This window comes from Rousettus aegyptiacus, unplaced genomic scaffold (genome assembly GCF_014176215.1).
Source record: "Rousettus aegyptiacus isolate mRouAeg1 unplaced genomic scaffold, mRouAeg1.p scaffold_m13_p_1, whole genome shotgun sequence".
In the NCBI taxonomy this organism is placed as follows: Eukaryota; Metazoa; Chordata; class Mammalia; order Chiroptera; family Pteropodidae; genus Rousettus; species Rousettus aegyptiacus.
Window position 1 is genome coordinate 83,237,573 of NW_023416284.1, and position 12,726 is coordinate 83,250,298.

At 35.7% G+C, this 12,726-nt stretch overlaps 1 pseudogene; it reads left to right on the plus strand.

Moving 5' to 3' along the window:
- LOC107503802 overlaps nt 1-12,726 on the plus strand; it is a 34,697-nt pseudogene that overhangs the window by 2,928 nt on the left and 19,043 nt on the right.

Here is a 12,726-nt window from a genome sequence, read left to right on the forward strand (position 1 = left end):
CAGGCCGGGTGCTATTACCGACATTACTGTCGAGTCGGTTTCCTGTATCCGCCAGCCCAGCTGGCGGGCCCGCCTACTAATAGAGAGCTGGATTTGGCCGGACCCCGAGTCCCTGATATACTTTGTGCAACCACGCGGAGGCCGCATTAAAGCGGAGGTCGATTCTCTTTTGCTGAAGAGACCGTGAGAGCCAAACGCTCAGCGCCCCACCACCAAGCAATACCAGAAAAAGTTTACTGGCCCTGAGACAAGGTTTTGGGACAAGCATGCATTTTTGAACGTCGCGACTTTTTCTTATTATCTTTGCTTCCTTTTAAGTATTAGTACTTTTATACGAAGTACACACTCCATAAGTGGTTTGAAAATACCTTTGAATTACGTTCCTTCCGTGGAAAGGAATTATTAAAGTAAACTACTTGACATCGTCAATCCCGTTAAGTTCTTAATAGGCTTACGATAGCGTAGGCTACAAACAAAAACAAGGAGTACCGTAAAATCCTTTGACGAAAACTAGTCCATGAGGGGTCCCTGTATGTCAATTGAAGATAGATCGCCTTTTCGATAATACTTAAGGTTTTATCTAGTTAAATCTAGATTTCGAATTTGTAGCCGTTTGGAAAGACACTGGACTGTTTTTCCTTTAATACAAACCAAAAACTTCCCTTTGTTCCATGAAAATTAGTTTTTTGTTTGTTATAAAGCAGTTCTGATGCTTTCATGAAAAACTGGAAAATAACAAAGCAAAAGGAAACAAAATGAAAACCACTCAGTTCCATTACCCAAACTGAACCAGCGTCAATGTACTGACTTATTTTAGCATATTTCCGTATGAAATATTAATTTTTCTTGTACTTATGTATAGACTGTGATATACTTTTTCATGTAACATACTCATCAATTTTTATCTTATCCTAGTTTTATTAAACATTTTTATAAGTACATGATATCCCTTCGTTACTGGATTTCTAAGTTCTTTCAGTTTTGCACTATCATAAATGGCTATGATGAGGCAATAACTAGAATAGTATTTACACCATAAACATTCAAGTCAGATATACCTGGGCTTCACTACTTGCTCTGCAATTTCAACAACCTTTTTGAGCCTCATTTTATATGGGAGTAACATAAAAATAAGAGTTCTCATTACATAGGATTGTGAGAATTAAGTGAAATGATGAATGAAAGTGCCTGGAGCACATACTGGCTAATACTAGCCATGTCTATAGGCAGGTTTTGTTTTTATTAGTTTGTTTATTTTGTTCTGATTTTTCTGTGGCACACATAGTTTATGTCTAGATTTCATATATAGTTAAATACTACCACCACTGGGTGTCAAGGGTGTTATACATAGCTTTTAATAATTTTATTGCATAGTAATACATGAAAGCATAAATAATAACATCAATTAGAAATCTTTTGCAATAAAAAATGAAAATTTTCTGTAATCCTACTACCTATAGATAATTTTTCCACACTTTAAAATAGTGCTTAACCTTACTTTTTTATACACTTATACTTAATGATATTTTTAAAAAATAGGATTGCATTATAAATTCAGTTTAGTAACTTGCTGAGGACAGGAAAGAGGTTAGTGTAAAGAGTGCAGTGGTTAAAAAAGTAGGAAATAAAGCTGGAAAGGGATCTAGAAGGACTTGGATTTCATTTAAAATGTACTGGGCAGACTAAGTCCAGGGTCGAAGAATGACATTTAATTTGTTTTAGCAGATTCACTTTGCTGCTAGACAGCAGGGGGCCATGGGAGGTAAGATGGAATCCAGTCAGTTTAATTCAGTAATCCTGGTGAGTGATGGTGGTGGTGTAGACCAGAGTGTAAATTGGAAAAAGTGGTTGAATTCTGGACCTATTTTAAAGGACAGGCTGTAGAATTTACAGATTAATTGAATGTGGGTATGAGAGACAGAGACGTAAAGATTTTTGGCTTGAGCACTTGTATAGATTAATTACCACTTAAAAAGACTGAAGGAGGGGCAGATTTTAAGCAGGACGGGAATGATGAGTTCTGTTTCAGTTGTATTACATTTCAACCTATTAGATGTGTAATTGGAATTGGGGTCTTAAAGACTTTACTTGTTGAGTTGTCCATTTCTCCCTTCATTTCTGTGAATTTTTGCTACATGTTTTTTGGTTCTCCCTTATCAGATACATACCTGTTTATAAATGCTATTATTTTGCCATTGGATTGGCATTTATTACAAAACAGTCTAACTTTTTTTCTAGTAACTTTTTTTTTTTTTAAATTTTAAAGTTCATTTTGTCTGACATTAGTACAGCCATTTCACCTTATGGTTGCTGCTTGCATGACTTGTACCATTAAATCTAAACTGTGTTTCTTGTAAACAGCATATAGTTGTATCTTTTTTTTTTCCAGTCTAACAATCTGCTTTGTGCTATATTGTTTACTCCACTTATATTCAATGTTATTGATATAGTTGGATTTATGTCTCTCATTTTACTTTTTGTTTTATATGTCTCATTTTTTTTTGTTTCTCTACCTTCACTACTTTTGTTTGCATTAAGTAAATATTTTCTAATGTAGCAGCTTAATTTCTTTAATGATTTTTTTCCACTTTTTATAAAGTTATTTTCTTAGTGGTTGCTCCAGGACTTGCCATGTACATTTAACTTAATAGAATCAGCTTCAGATTTATAATAACTTAATTCTAATGAGATTTAAAACCTTTTTCCGATACAGTTTTATTCCATTTCTCTGCTTTTTTGATGTGTTATATATACTGTATATAACAATTAATCTATAAATGTAACAAACCCAATGCTACATTATTACAATGATTATATCTTTTAAAGAAGATGGAAAAAGAAAGAGCATTACATATTTATAGCTTTTGTTATATTGACTTTTCTGGTTTTCTTCATTTCTTGTTCTTGTGGATTCAGTTACTGTCTGGAGTAATTTCTTTAGCTCAATACAGTTTTGCTCTTACCCACCTCCTCTGTACTGTTATTAGCAAATAATTGAAATTACTATATGTTACAGACTCAATACATTATATGTAATTTTGTACAATTGTTTTTTTATGTGTACATTTAAAAAACAACTGTTTTCTTAATTTTGTTTTTAATTATAGTTGACATTCGATATTATTTTATATTAATTTCAGGTATACAACACACTGGTTAGACATTTATATAATTTATGAGATGATCCCTCCAATAAGTCTAGTAACCACCTGGCACCATACAGAGTTATTATAATATTGACTATATGCCTTTTGCTGTACTTCATATCCTTATGACTATTTTGTAACTACCAATTTGTACTTCTTAATCCCTTCACCTTTTCTAGACATTCTTTAACGCCTCCTCCCCTCTGGCAACTACCAGTTTATTCTTTGTATCTATGAGCCTGTTTTTGTTTTATTTGTTCCTTTATTTTGTTCTTTAAATTCCAGGTATAAGTTAAATCATATGGTATTTGCCTTTGTCTGATTTATTTCACTTTTTTTTAATACCCTCTAGTTCTATCTATGTTGTTGCATATGGTAAGATTTTAATTTTTTATTGTTCAATAATACTCCATTGTATATATGTGTACCACCTCTTCTTTATCTAGTCATCTATTAATGAGCACTTAGTTTGCTTCCATATCTTGGCTATTATACATAGTGCTGCAATGAATATAGGGATGCATATATCTTTACGAATTAGTATTTTGATTTTCTTCAAATAAATACCCAGAAGTGGAATTGCTGGGTGATATTGGTTCTATTTTTAATTTTTTGAGGAACCTCCAAACTGTTTTCTATAGTGGCTGTACCAATTTGCAGTCCTACCAACAGGACACATTGGTTCCCTTTTCTCTACATCCTCACCAAAACTTGTAGTTTTTTGATTTATTGATGGGAGCTTTTCTGAGAGGTATGAAGTGTTATCTCATTGTGGTTTTAATTTGCATTTTTCTGATGATTAGTGACCTTGAGCATCTTTTCATATGTCTATGGGCCATCTGTCCTTTTCGAAGAACTGCCTAGTCAGGTCCTTTGCCCATTTTTTAATTGGATTATTTGCTTTTTTGGTGTTGTGTTATATGAGTTCTTTTAAATTTTGGATATTAACCCCTTATCAGATGTATCATGGGCCAGTATCTTCTCCCATTTAATAGGTTGTCTTTTCATTTTGTCAAAGGTTTCCTTTACTGTGCAAACACTTTTTAGTTTGGTGTAGTCCCATTTGTTTGTTTTTTCATATGTTTCCTTTGCCCAAGGATATGTATCAGAAACGAATATTACTAAGAGCAATGCCAGAGAGTTTACTGGCTATGTTTTCTTCTAGGAGTTCTATGGTTTTGGGTCTTACGTTTAAGTCTTTAATTCATTTTGAGTTTATTCTTGTATATGGTGTAAGAAGGTGGTTCAGTTCACTTTTTTTTTTTTTGCATGTATATCATCACCAATTCTCACCAGTTTATTGAATCAACTGTCTTTACACCATTGTATATTCTTACCTCCTTTGTCATAGATTAAATGACCATCTAAGATGAATTTCTGGGCTCTCTATTCTGTTCCATTGATATATATATGTGTCTGTTTTTATGCCAGTACCACATTGTTTCGATAACTATAGTCTTGTAGTATATTTTAATATCAGATAGTGTGATACTTCCAACTTTGTTCTTTTTTTATCAAGATTGTTGTGATTATTTGGGATCTTTTATGGTTCCATGTAAATTTTTGGATTATTATTTTGTGATTGTTTCCTTTGTTGTGCAGAAACTTTTTAATTTGACATAGTTCCAGTCATTTATTTTTTATTTTATTTTCTTTGCCCAAGGAGATTTATCAGAAAAAATATTATGAAGAGCAAGCAGTGACAGAGAGTATACTGCCTATTTTTTCTCTAGGAGTTTTATGGTTTCAGATTTTATATTTAAATTTTAGTCTGAGTTTATTTTTGTATATAGTGTAATAAGGTGTTCTAGTTTGATTTTTTTTTTTTGCATGTATCCAGTTTTCCCAACAACATTTATAGAATGGGCTATCTTTACCCTGCTGCATATACTTGCCTCTGTTGTAGATTAATTGATCATATAAGCATGGGTGTATTTCTGGGCTTTCTATTTTGTTCTGTTGATCTATGTATCTGTTTTTATGCCAGTACCATGCTATTTAATAACTATAGCTTGTAGTATAATTTGATTTCAGGCAGCATGATACCTTCAACTTTGTGTTTTCTCAAGATTGCTGTAGTTATTTGGGGTCTTTTGTTGTTTTATATAAATTATAGTTCTAGTTCTCTGAAAAGTGCCACTGGTATTTTGATGTGGATTGCATTGAATCTGTAGCAGGGGTCCTCAACCCCTGGGCCATGGACCAGTACCAGTCCGTGGCCTGTTAGGAACTGGGCCGCACAGCAGGAGATGAGTGACAGGCAAATGAGCGAAGCTTCATCTGTATTTGCAACCACTCCCCAGGGCTAGCATCACTGCCTAAGCTCCACCTCAGATCATCAGGCATTAGATTTTCATAGCAGCACTGGTAACTGGTGCCAAAAATGTTGGGAACCACTGATCTATAAATTGCTTTGGGTAATATGGACATTTTAATGATGTAAATGCTTCCTACCTTCGAGCACAGGATATGCTTCCATTTATTTATGTTTTCTTCAATTTATTTCTTCAGTGACTTATAATTTTCCAAGTAAAGGTCTTTTACATCCTTTGTTAATTTTTTTTAATTTAAAGAATCTAATCATTAATTTCATTTCTAGGTATTTTATTTTTTTGATGCAATTATAAATGGGATTGTTTTCTTAATTCCTCTTTCTAATAGTTTATTATTGGTATACAAAAATGCAACCAATTTCTGAATATTAATTTTCTATCCTGCTACTTTAGCCATTTATCAGTTCTAACAGTTCTTTTTGGTGGACTCATAGGGTTTTCTTCATATAGTATGATGTCATCTGCAAATAATTACAGGTTTACTTCTTCCTTTCCAATTTGGATGTCTTTTATTTGTCTGATTGATGTGTCCAGATCTTCTTATATTATGGTGAATTAAAGTGGTGAAAGTGGATATCTTTGTCTTGTTCCTGATCTTAAGGAAAATGCTTTATAGTTTTTCACCATTGAGTACGATATTAGCTGTGGATTTTTATTAAATAGCCTTTGTTATATTGAAGTATGCTCCCTCTATTCCTACTTAGCTGAGAGGGTTATTTTTCATCATAAATGGATGCTGGATTTTGTCAAACACTTTTTCTGCATGTTTATTGATTTGCACCTATTGAACCAACTTTGCATCCCAGGAATAAATCCTACTTGATCATGGCATATAATCTTTTTAATGTATTGCTGGAGTCAGTTTACTAATATATTTTTTGTTGTTGAGGATTTTTGCATCCATGTTCATCAGGGATATTAACCAATAATTTTTTTTTTTTATATATAATGTCTTTGTCTGGTTTTAGAATTAGGGTAATGTTGGCCTCGTAAAATGAGCTTGGGAGCCTTCCCTCCTCTTGAACTTTTTAGAATAGTTAAGACAAATAGGTATTAGTTCTTTGAATGTTTGGTAAAATTCACCTGTAATGCCAGGACTTTGGTTTGTTGGCAGTTTTTTGACTATGGATTCAATTTCATTAGTAGTTATTGATCTATTCAAATTTTCTGTTTCTTCTTGAAACAGAGTTAGTCATGAAAGATTGTATGTTTCTAGGAATTTATCCATTTCTTACAGATTGGCCTGTTTGTTGACATATAATTGCTCATAGTATTTTCTTATAATCCTTTGTATTACTGCCATGTCAGCTGTCATTTCTCTTTCACTTCTGATTTTATTTATTTAGGTCCTCTCTCTTATATTCTTGATGAGTCCGATTAAAGGTTCATCAATTTTGTTTATCTTTTTAAAGAACCAGCTCTTGCCTTCATTGATCTTTTGTATTTTTCAGACTTTATTTCTACTCTGATTATTATTATTTCCATCTACTCACTTTGAGCTTTGTTTGCTGTTATTTTATTTTTCTAGTGCCTTTCAGTATAAGGTTAGATTGTTTATTTGAGATTTATCTTTTTTTTTTTTTTTTTTTTTTTTTTTTTTTTTTGAGGTAGGCTTGCATTGCTAGGAATTTCCCTCTTAGGATTGCTTTTCCATAGATTTGGGGTCATTGTCTTTTCATTTTTATTTGTCCGAGGGTATCATTTGATTTCTTCCTTAATCTCCTCGTTAACCATGTATTGTTTAGTAGCATGTTATTTAGCTTCCACGTGTTTGTGTGTTTTTCAGTTTTTTTTTTCTTTTAATTGATTTCTAATTTCACTATTATGGAGAAGACACTTGATATGATTTCTGTCTTCTTAAATTTTTTGAAGCTTATATAGTGGCCTAACGTGATCTATCTTGGAAAATATTCCATGTGCATTTGAAAAGAGGGTAAAGTTTGCTGCTTTGGCATGAAATGCTCTAAAAATATCAATTAAATCCATCTGATCTAATATGTTATTTAAGGATGCTCTTTCCTTACTGATTTTCTGTTTGGAAGATATATTCATTAATGTAAATGGGTGTTAAAGTCCCATACTGTGACTGTATTATTGTTAATCTCTCCTTTTTGTCAGTTAGTACTTGCTTTATGTATTTCGGTGCTCCTATGTTGGGTGTATCAATGTTTACAAAGGTTATATCCTCTCGTTGGATTTATACCTTTATCATTATGAAATGTCTTTTTTTGGTCTCCTTATAGCTTTTGTTTTAAAGTCTATTTTGTCTGATACAAGTATTACAACTCCATATTTTTTTCGTTATTCCATTTGCATGAAATATCTTTTTCCATCCTTTTACTTTCAGTTTGTGTTTATCTTTCCATATGAAGTAGTTCTCATGTTGACAGCATATGTATAAGTCTTGTTTTCTCATCCATTCTGCTACCCTATGTATTTTGATTGAGACATTTAATACATATGTATTTAATGTGATTATTGATAGGTATGTAATTATTACCTTTTTAATTATTCATATCTATGTTCTTTTATTTTTCACTTTTTTTCTTCTTAGATAATCCCTTTAACATTTATTTTAATACTGGTTTTTCTTATCTAGGAAGCTCTTTACCTGTTCTTCAATTTTAAATAAGATCTTTGCTGAGTAAAGTAGCTTTGGTTGTATGTCCTTGCTTTTTATTATTTTGACTATTTCGTGCCAATTTCTTCTGGACGCCAAAGTTTCTGTTGAGAAATCAGCTGACAGTCTTATGGGAGCACCCTTCTCAGTAACTAATTGCTTTTCACTATCTGCTTTTAAGAATTCTGTATTTAACCTTTGCCATTTTAATTATGATATGTCTTGGTGTTGGCCTGTTTGGGTTCATCTTGTTTAGGGCTCTCTACACTTCCTGGGCTTGTATGTCAATTTCCTCCACCAGGTTAGAGAAGATTTCTGTCATTATTTCATCAAATAGGTTTCAATTCTTTGCTCTCTCTCTTCTTCTGGTACCCCTGTGATGTGAATTTTGTTTGATGTTCCAGGGCTCTCTTAAACTATTCTCATATTTTTTAATTTTTTTTTATTTTACTGTTCTAATTGGGTGTTGTCTCTACCTTGTCTTCCAACTTGCTGATTTAATTCTCTGCTTCATCAAATCCACTGTTGATTTCTTCTAGTGTATTTCTCATTGCAGTTATTCTATTTATTTCTGACTGGATCTTTTTTATGGTTTCTGTGTCATTTTTAATGCTTACTATCTCTTTGTTGAAGTTCTCACTAAATTCCTTAACTATCCTTATAACCAATGTTTTGAATTCTGTATCTGATATATTGCTTTTCTCCATTTTGTTTAGTTAATTTTCTGGAGTTTTCCCCTGTTCTTTCATTTTGGACATGTTTTTTCGTCTCCTTATTCTGGCTGCCTCCCTGTGTTTGTTTGTATGTGTTAAGTAGATCTGGTACATCTCCCAGTCTTTGTGGGGTGGCCTTTTATAGTAGGAGCCCTGTGTGGCCCAGTGGTGCAGTCTTCCTGATCACCTGAGCCGGGTGCTTCAGGGGTATCTCTTTTGTGGGTTGTGTGTATCCTCCTATTTAGTTGAGCCTTAATTACTGTTGGCACATCAATGGGTGGGGTTGAACCTCAGGCTATCTGGCCATGAGGGTTGGCCACACCCATAGCTTATAAGCTGCGGTGTGGGGACTGATCCCATGAAGCATGATTTACCCCAGCTAGCTTTGGTGTTTGCCAAGACCACCCTTTGGTTGTGCTGCTTGGTGGCTAATCAGGTGGTTCTCTGTTGTAGTGTGAAGCCAGTTACTGGATGTGTTGATGATGAGGTTTCTTGGAAGGAACTCCCATGTAGGCCAAGGTCAGCTGCTGCCTGTGACCAGCATAGGGCTTTCTAGTTTAAGCTTCAGAGTGATCCATGGTTGGTCACTGCCTATGCTGGACCTAGAGGTGCATGGGAGGGGCCACACTGTGAACTGAGGTGAACTGTGACCAGTACCGGACCTGGGGAAGCTCAGCAAAATGCCTAGGGCACCTCTAGGCTTGGCAACTGCCTATAAGGCTCAGCTCCTGAAAGCGCCTCAAGAAGTACATGTGTTGGGTTAGGTGGGTCTCAGGGAGTCACCAAGGTAGGGAGAGTAGTATTTACCAGGTTAATACTGGTTGAGACTTGATATCAGTACTGAACTTGGGGCCACTCAGCAAAAGTTTCAGGGTACACTGAGGCCAGCTGCTGCCTGCCTGCAGCCTTGTGGACCCCTGAGAGCTGTCCAAGAAAGACTGCAGCATGGGTTAATGTTGGCTGCTTGCCTCATGAGCAGGAATTTCTGGAAGTGCCCCAGTTGAGTGTGTGGCAGGGTCCCAGAGATTCATCAGGGTGTAGTGAATAGATTTCACCAGGCCAATGCAAATTCAGATATGGCCATGTAGGGGGAGGACTCAACACAGGAAAGATGACATCCATCCACTGGCCACATGGGAGGAGGGTTCAACACAGGAATCATGGCAGCTGACCCTCAAGCCCTCACCCTGAGGTTACACAACTCAGTCTGCCCCTACAGGTCTCTGTTGGCTCTTAAGATGCCTCCCCTCTGCCAGAGCCCAGAGTGAACATCTGTGAGTGAGTGAGTCTGTGCACAGGCCATTTAAGAGGACACTTGGGTTTCTAGCAGCCTTCTTTCTCACCCAGACAGTTGGAATTCCCACCAATTTTCACAGCCAGGTGTTATGGAGACTCCTCTTCCCACCACTAGTACTCTGAGCTGGGTAGCCCAGTGTGGGGGCTGGGACCTCTTGTCCTTTAGTGGGGATCTCTGCACCTGAGACATCCCTCCCGATTCTTAATTGCCACATGTGGATGTGGGAGTAGACTGTTGTGTGTTTCTACTCCTCCTACCAGTCTCAGTTTTGCTTCTTTTTATATCCTTAGTTATATGATTTCTGTTCAGTTAGATTTCACATGGTTCTCCACATTGACTGTTGTATAACTTAATTATAATTTTAATGTAGTCATTGGAGGAGGCAAGCAGTGTTCACCTACTCTGCCATCTTGACCAGGACCAAAACAACTTTATTGAAGTATAACTTAAATATCATAAAATCATTCATTTCATGTGTGTACTTCAGTGATTTTTAGCAAATTTACATAATTGCAACTATCAACATAATTTAGTTTTAGGACATTTTCGTCACCCCAATAAAATTTCTTCCTATCCATTTGCAGTCACTCACTATTCCTACCTCCACTCCCAGACAACTAAACAAACTTTTGTTCTTTATGGATTACTTTAATTCTCTATATATTTGTCTTTTCTAGGCAATCGTGATTGTTTTTTTTTTTTAATTTTTTTGTTAGTACATTTACAATATTGTACAATTACTGCCTCTATCTAGTACCAAACATTTTCATCACTCCAGACTAAAACCTTAGTCAACCTTTACTTTACTTCTTTAACTTCTTTGAACATATCTACAATGGCTACTTTGAAATCTGGTTACTCTCATGGGCAGTTTTAATTGCATGCTTTTTTTTTTTATGATGTATGGGGTCCTATTTTCTTGTTTCTTTCAATGTATTGTAATCTTTTGTTGGAAACTGGATTTTTTAGGTAATGTGCTTTAGCAACTCTGTATACTGGTCCTCCCCCTTCCCCAGTCTTGTTATTTGCTTGTTTTTTAGTGATTCAGTTATTTTAGTGGAGTCTATCCCCACCCCATCCCCACCTCCATCCTCTGTAGAGTAAAGCCTCTGATGTTGTTTCTTAGAGGGTGTAGTCTTGGATAGTCCTACAGTCATTCTGTGATGCCAGCAGTTTGGGCAAGGTTCTCTCTCTTTGCCTGTCACTTTTCCTGGCCATTCCCAGATGTTAAACTCCATTAATTGTTGTAATGCTTTCAATATTACCCTAGGGCATAAATTGATCCACAGACAAACCAATCAAATTTAATAGGCTCATTTAAAATGATAGTTCCTGAGGTTGATATTTGAGATTTGGGCAGACCCCAGGTGAGTTTCTACGAGTGGTCTCTTTCCTTGGTTCTCTCCAGGAAACTAGCTGTCCTGCAGTTTAGTCTATATGTTTAATGATTCTACCAGTGTCCCCCTAGTTGTCTTTCCCCACAACTTCCACTTGTTTTGAGAGCATCTTTAGTCTTGAACGTCCTATACTTTGTTGCAAGTGAAATCAGTTCCTTTGGGAATAGATTAGGAAGTATCTGTTGTACAGCCTATTACACCCTCTTGGCAAATCTCTAATCCAGGGCTCTGGACTTGGGAGTGGGGACAATGACATATTTCTTTCTGAGTGACACCATTCTATAGGAACTGAGTGCCCAATGGAGGGAGACAGCAGTTACCTCAGGTCCTCTTTGCTTGCTTCTCCCAGCATCTCTGCATTAGGAAACATGGCAAGGCCAATCAGGGCCCCAGTATTCTCACTGGTGCCACATTCAGGGTATAGCTTTCACTCCATAATCTGGGCAGAAGAAGAGAATCCCTCCTCTTGGCTACATTTTCCCAGATGCAACAGGGAGTAATAGGGAGCTGAGACAGAATGAGAAATGCTGACTTCCCTGGAAGATAGCTCTCTAACTGGGAGCTGGGGTAGAAGGAGCCCTGTATTTTGGGTTACACCAGTTGGGGTGGAGTGAGAAGGAGAGAGCAGGTCTTGGTTCAAATACCACAGATCTCATTGATTTTACCAAACTGTAGTAGATTTTCTTGAATAAATGTTTGTTTATTTGCTGCATTCCCTTAGGATAATTTCCAGAGATTATAAATGATTGTTTTTAAAATATTTTTACCAGTTTTGCTGGGGAGTGGGTTTGTGGAACTATTCATACTGCAATACCTGTTAAATATGTCATTTAAATGTCAAGTAGGCAATTGTATAAACAGGTCTGGAGTTCATGAGTGAGAGTGGGGCTAGAGATCGAAAATTTGGAGACATAGCATGTGCATGTCATTTTAAGCAATGAGATTGAATGAGTTTACTTGGGCTCTGGGAAAGAGAGTAGATGGAGAAAAGTGTAGGCAAGGTTTTAAAAGCCGTGCTTATTTTAAGGTGATTGGCAAATAAGCATTGTCACTTATGTGCCATTAGAGAAAAACTGTTAAATCTATATAAAGTGTTAGGACACATTTAACAATTTCCTTAACTGTTCTTCAATAAAGTAATAGCATGTAACCTTGGGTGATTGTTTAATTTCAATTTCCTCAACTAAAAAGGAGTGAAGCTAGGTAAATACCCAGGCATT